Below are 6,383 nucleotides of genomic sequence, written 5' to 3'. Positions count from 1 at the left end.
TTTTTGGTCAGTGTCCTCATCCCGAGATTCCCAGGCCCTGTTCACTAAATGATATGGTATCGCTGAGGAACAGGACACCAGTCTTGAACTTCTGCATGAGAGAATTTAAAACAGCAACAACGACAGTGAGTCTGGCAGTAGGCAAGGTAAATGTGACTTCAACGGGTGACCGACTGACTGTATTTGTGCTTTTTTATTCCGAGGAAGAGAGCCGGAAGATTTAAATGTCCTTGTAGTGCGGGCTCAAGTGAAAGTAACAATCCAGAGGGAGGAGAGAAGGAGTCTAACGTCACAAGAAAAATCATTTTTACATATGCTTTCAGAAATTATTGTATGAAAAATTATTAAGATAAAGACAAGATCGAAAGTAGTAAGCATCAGCTTTCAAGCTAATCTTTATTGCAAAGCTGAAAGTGTTACCAAAATATAAAACTTCAACAAAGGACCTTTGAAATAAAGATAAATCTCATCAAACTTAGCATTCGTTATAGAGTTGAGATGCAGGTTAGCATATGTTAAACGTTATATATGGACCTGCGTTTTGCAAATGTGAGAGTAGTTATCATTGGTGAATATTGGTTAAAATCAAAATCTGATTTTCTGTCACTCAAACCGCATTCCTGAATACCCAGTCGGGATTTGGAAGGCAGGAGCTCTTGGTGGGTCTGAGACTCAGAGTCCTCTCTCTACCATAACGTGGGGCAGCTGAGCTAGCTAGAGGGTCCGGCTGAGGTCAACAAAGGCCTCCAGGTGACTAGTCCAGGGATGCCTTGCCTCCCCTTACCACACAGCACTGGCACACAGGGTTTAGCTTCCCCACGCCTCTTCCTCTGGATCCAGTTCAATCTCTTTTTGACCTGAGAGCTGTGTCCCTGGAGAGTTGCATCTAGGCTCACCGCAATACCAATGGCCACTCTCCCAAGATTCAGATTCATTTGTGTTTTGGGCACATCCTTAAGGTCTCTCATAGCCTTTCAGGCCATTCAAGATTGAGCTTCTTGATTTATGCCCAGTTTCCAGTCTCTAGAGCATTATGTTTGTAGGGAGGGCAAGGAGGAAGAAGCTTGCTTACCTCTGTGCCTCTTTAATAGGAAAAACCTATATATATTTTTTCTTTTCTTTCCCTTTCTTTCTTTCTTTCTTTCTTTCTTTCTTTCTTTCTTTCTTTCTTTCTTTTTTCCTTCTTTCTTTGGTTTTTTTTTTTGAGACAAGGTTTCAAAAAAACCTGTAAGTCTGGCTGTCCTGGAACTTACTCTCTAAACCAGGCTGGCCTTGAACTCTATCTGCCTCTGCCTCCCTAGTTCTGGGATGGTGGCATGTGCCTTTAAGGAAAGTCTTCTAGTCCCAGTAATGATAAGAAATGGCCGGAAATCTGCAAAAGACCATGCAAGCAACTGTGCAAGAAGTTCAAAGTCTCTGAAGTGATCTTACTTTGCCTCCTAGAGTAGTGTTTACCATCACTACTGAACCGACTGGGAAGCTGAATTCTGTGTCCCTCATGAGTAACTTTAGAGAATCCAGGTGAATGGCTGGCTGAGGTTTTAAAACAAGTCATAGTAATCATTATTAGTTTCAGTTGCCAATATGCAATGGTTTAGCTCTGCCTGAAGATAATTTGGTTTGTAGGTTGTTTTTGTTTTTTTCCGAGACAGGGTTTCTCTGTGTAGCCCTGGCTGTCCTGGAGCTCACTCTGTAGACCAGGCTGGCCTCGAACTTAGAAACCTGCCTGCCTCTGCCTCCCAAGTGCTGGGATTAAAGGACTGTACCACCACTGCCCAGCTTGTGTTATTTAATATAAAGGCATTTGTAGCTGGGCATGGTAGTGCACATCTGTAACCCTGGTTCTCAGAACAGAGGCAGGAGGATCTCGAATTCAAAAACATGGCACATTTGAGGGCAGCCTGAGCTACTTAGGCTCTGCCTCAAAACACAAAACAAGGCATTGCATGTTCCTGAATGAAAAGATGTCAAGAAGTATCACAGTTACAGTGTGCTATCCTTTCTAGAACAGAGGGGGTGGTGGGAATGTCTGAAGAATATACCAAAGTGAGATGAGATGTATGATCACCATACAGTGTGCGGGGAACAGAATGACATGAAAGGAACCAGGCTTGTTTAGGCCACTCTCTGTAATGCACTGTTCTTAGAACGGACCCTCCCAAAACACCAAACAGCATGCTGGGGAAGCCAAAATCAAATATAAGTAATAACAGGCATACCCAACCACATTATAAATGGGCCACAGAACCACACAGGAAGTAAAAGAGGAACTTCAGTTATTTTGGAAGACAGTCATTGCGCGTACTTTTCCTGGGGAGATGAACAAACACCTGCTGGCCCCGGAGACGGCATCAGTGGCAGTACAAAGAAAAAATTCACCCCCGTCTAGCTTGGTGAACCAATGAGTTTATTCATTAAGGCTGCTTTCAGGAGCATGGGTGAGGGGCTGTTCACAGCCATCTAAGCAGCTTAGGAGCAGCTACACTATTTGAAGAAAATATCTCTCCTGGAAACCATTAACTGCTGCCATATCCTCAAAATGGGCAGGATCTCATGAACCCCTTTCCTAGCAACTATCAACTGCCTATATAGCCTCAGGCTGGAGTATCTTCGCCCTTCTTTGAACAAGAGGGAATGTTAGGGCTTCATGAATCCTCCCTTAATGATAGAAGTGTTAACGGGCTCAATCTCATGCTACTGAGCATTCAAGAGGGCAATGGCCATATCATAGTATGCATACATACACAAATATACATATATACATATGCATGTGTGTGTTTTTCTTTTGTGATTCTAGGGATTGAACTTGGGGTCTCATACATAGTGGCAAGCATTCTGCCACTGAGCTTTAAGTCATCTCTCACTAAATTGCCCAGGCAGACCCTAAATTTGCTAGCTTCCATTTCTGTCTCCCAAGTAGCTCTGAGCTCCCATGGTTAGTTAGGAAATTTTCAGTTGTTGGGGCAGGGTGGTATACTCAAATACTTCTCCACAACCCAAAAGCAAAAACTGAAAACCAAACCAAAACAAAACTGTTTTTAGTTGTGGTGTAGCTCAGCCCCTTAGCACACACCTTTAATACCAAAAATAAAGGAGGCAGTTTTACAGAGACAGGTTGAAGAGAGAACAAGCTAGACACAGGTGAAGACAGAAGGAGTACGAGAATGAGAAGGAGCCAGAAGGTTGGAAAAGGTTGCTAGAGTTAGAGGCCAAGTAGAGCAATTCAGAGTCCAAGAGAAAAGTCAGATTGAATCAGTCAGCTAGGAGAGGAGTTTGAGCCAGAACACCTGGCTAGTTTGAACTAGCCAGCCAGAGTTCAGAAAGAACAAGAAAGCATGATTTCCTGTCAGGCCACTACAAGTCTGACAATAACATCAACCAGCAAGCCTCAGAAGCTGGAAACATTCCAGGCCTAGGTTAAATTGTACGGATGCCAGAAGCTTCCAGGACTAGGCCTAGGTTACGGAGGCAGTAAGCCTAGGAAACAATTATGACGGGAGAGTAAAAGTTACTTTTACAAGTCTGTCTTTGCTGAGATGTTGCTCTACACGTTGCAATCTCCACTTTGCCACCACACATAAGGGAATCTAAAAGTGTTCTTTTGTTTTGAAAAGCCCTAACACAAACATCTTCAACTCTGGGAAGTTCTCCATCAATGTCAAGTGAGACAAGCCAACTAACTGTTCCTAAGTCTTGTAAATACGACCCCGGTTTTACTTATTGGTTGTCTTGGTCTTCCCTACAAACACACCAGGCTACTACAAGTCTGACAGTGACATCAAGTTACTTGATTACATGTACTAGACAAAGGATAACATCAATCTTCCACTTCAAAAATGTGTCAAAGGTACAGTTGGGTCCAGAAATGAGTGTATTACCCAATAGGGTGACCATATCAAGAATTAGTCAGAACCTGTAAAACAGGCAGAATTCCTCTCATGGTCCTAGCACACACATTCCTGAAGAGTTACTGCGACTATGGTCTTATCTTGAAATGTATGGATAGAAATAAGCTGCTGTAAATGTAACTTTTATCCACCTGATGTAATTGTCCTCTCTGAGGCTTTACTGCCTCATTCTGTTAACCTAAGTCTAGTTCTGGAAGTTTCTAGCCTGTTTTCTAGGCCTAGAATGTTTTCAGCCTCTGAGACTTACTGCTGAGTAAGCTCCCATGTTCTTTCTGATCTCAGGATGGCTGGTCAACTCAGCTGTCCTGGCTCAAACTCTTCTCCAAGCTGACTGATTCAATCTGGCGTCTCTCTGAAGTGCTCAGCTTGGCCTCAAGCTAACTCTAGCAATCTGTTCTAGTCTTCTGGCTCCTTCTCATTCTCTGGTTCACTCTGTCTTCACCTGTGTCTAGCTTGTTCTCCAGTCACTCTGTCTCTCGCCCCTCACGTAGACTCTCTTTCCTCTCTCTCCTCACGAGGGTTGGGCGGATCGTGTTCTGTCAAATCCCACCCAATTAGACATCACTTTCAAACATGGCTGCTTCCTTCTACCCACTAACTTTATTTACCTCCATTGTTTGAGATGAAAGGCGTGTGCTAAGGGTGTGTCTATATTCCATCCAGAGGGATAAAAGGTGTATGCTAAGGCCTGAGCCACACTACAACTAGGAAAAGTTTTCTTCTTTTCAGCAAACAACACAATCTCAGGGTTCACAGTGTTATCAGATATCCTGCAACACACAACTAAAAAAAGAAACAGGAGCTAGAGTTGAGGCTCTCATCGTGCAGAACAGCTTTCCTGACTAGAAATGCAAGTCCAAATCCTGACTGATAGTTTGGAGGCTCACATTGGCCTTTATGATCTTGGGGTCCTAGCCTCATTAGCCATAGGCTAGCCACCAGCACAGCTAGTCCTGACATCTGGGCAGACCTAATAGGTGGTGATGGTTGATGACAGCCAGCCTCCAGGAATTTGCCAAATGGTACCCATTTCTCATTTACCTTACGACTTTCGAATTAAGTGGTCTTTGTCTATCATTGTAACAGTGCAGACAACAGAGCACCATCTTGCTTGGGTTACAAAAGTGCTTCAATTCGTTGTCTTTTCTAAAAGGACGTTTACCCCATGTAGTGCTAGAACCCATGGTTTGAGATTAAGAACTTCGTGCTTTATCAGTTTTAATTATTACCGTTTTATGAAAGTGCCACATCCAAAAGCGGCCTTGTCTTGGAGAAGTAATGGCTTCTGAAATGGGGAGTGCCATAAGTTTACTTCGAAAACTTTTAAGTTCCAATTCAGTTCCTCATTTTCTTAGGAACAGTTTTTGAAGAAAACAGCATTTTGTGGAAGCGAAGAAAAGCAGTCTAAAACTGTTTCCGCCCGGTTTCGAACCGGGGACCTTTCGCGTGTGAGGCGAACGTGATAACCACTACACTACGGAAACCGTGCTCTCTAAGGGCTGACTGGCAAGTTCCTAAAGCTACAATTCGACAAGCTTGCATCTACTGCCTAAACCCATATTTGTTCTACGAAGCTTTGTATCTTAGTGTGTTCAATTGGAGGTGCTCTGAGTCACGGTATCCAACTAAATCTGCGCTCAGAGGATATGGTGCATCAATTATTTATGACCCATAAACTAACAAAACGAGCTTAAAAAGCCGCAAGAGAAATGCTTTGGGAACCACAGGGAGAGGATTCTTTCACAAATAAACAATTTCAACAACACAGTTCGGGACTCTCCTTCTCTTTGGGCTGAAATTCTCACGAATACAAATCTCAAAAACATTTCGGATGAAAGACATGAAAGGTGTGCACAGCCCACATCAAGTATTAAAATTTAAATAAACCCATAGCACTTTGGAAAATATTTTTAAAGAGAACACACGGACTTGTCCCAAAACCCAAAGGACATACAAAGGACCATGTTATTGGAAAAGTGTCTTTACTGGTCGGTCAGTCTTCCTAGAGAAATTCTACTGTCTTCTTCTACAGACGAGAATATGGTAGAGTAGCTAACCCTTAACACCTTTACCAGATACCAAAAACGTTCTGACCGTTTTACATGATGACATCCTCACAAAATCCTGGGAGGCAACGACTATGATTTACTTTATATGATTTACGTTATATTGCTATTATATTTACTTTATATGGACAAAGTACCAAATACACTTAACATTGCTCGCCCTCCTATATACTCCAGTGTTCAGCAATCTTCACTTTTGAAACTTAATGCATTCCGAGGATTCTTTTTTTCATATAGCTGAACAGTGTTCCATTTAATATGGATGTGGATATTAATAATAAATGATAGGACAAGTGACCGATTAGCGGGATTTTGTTTTGTTTACTCGCTTTGACTGGCTGGTGGTTGTTTTCTGGGATAGGGTCTCACTTTGTAGTCCGGGTTGGATAAACCTGGGACTTGCCACAGT

The 6,383-nt window shown here is 42.7% G+C and overlaps 1 non-coding gene across 1 annotated transcript; it reads right to left on the bottom strand.

Annotated features, from left to right (window-relative positions):
- Positions 1-5,319: 5,319 nt before the first annotated feature.
- On the bottom strand, positions 5,320-5,392 carry Trnav-cac. The gene has a single exon. It is a non-coding gene; the product is annotated as a tRNA-Val (tRNA).
- Between the last annotated feature and the right edge of the window lie 991 nt (positions 5,393-6,383).

Source organism: Mastomys coucha, unplaced genomic scaffold (assembly GCF_008632895.1).
Source record: "Mastomys coucha isolate ucsf_1 unplaced genomic scaffold, UCSF_Mcou_1 pScaffold5, whole genome shotgun sequence".
Classification (NCBI taxonomy): Eukaryota; Metazoa; Chordata; class Mammalia; order Rodentia; family Muridae; genus Mastomys; species Mastomys coucha.
Note: the sequence above shows the minus strand (reverse complement) of the source record. Positions and strands in the feature narration are given on the sequence as shown.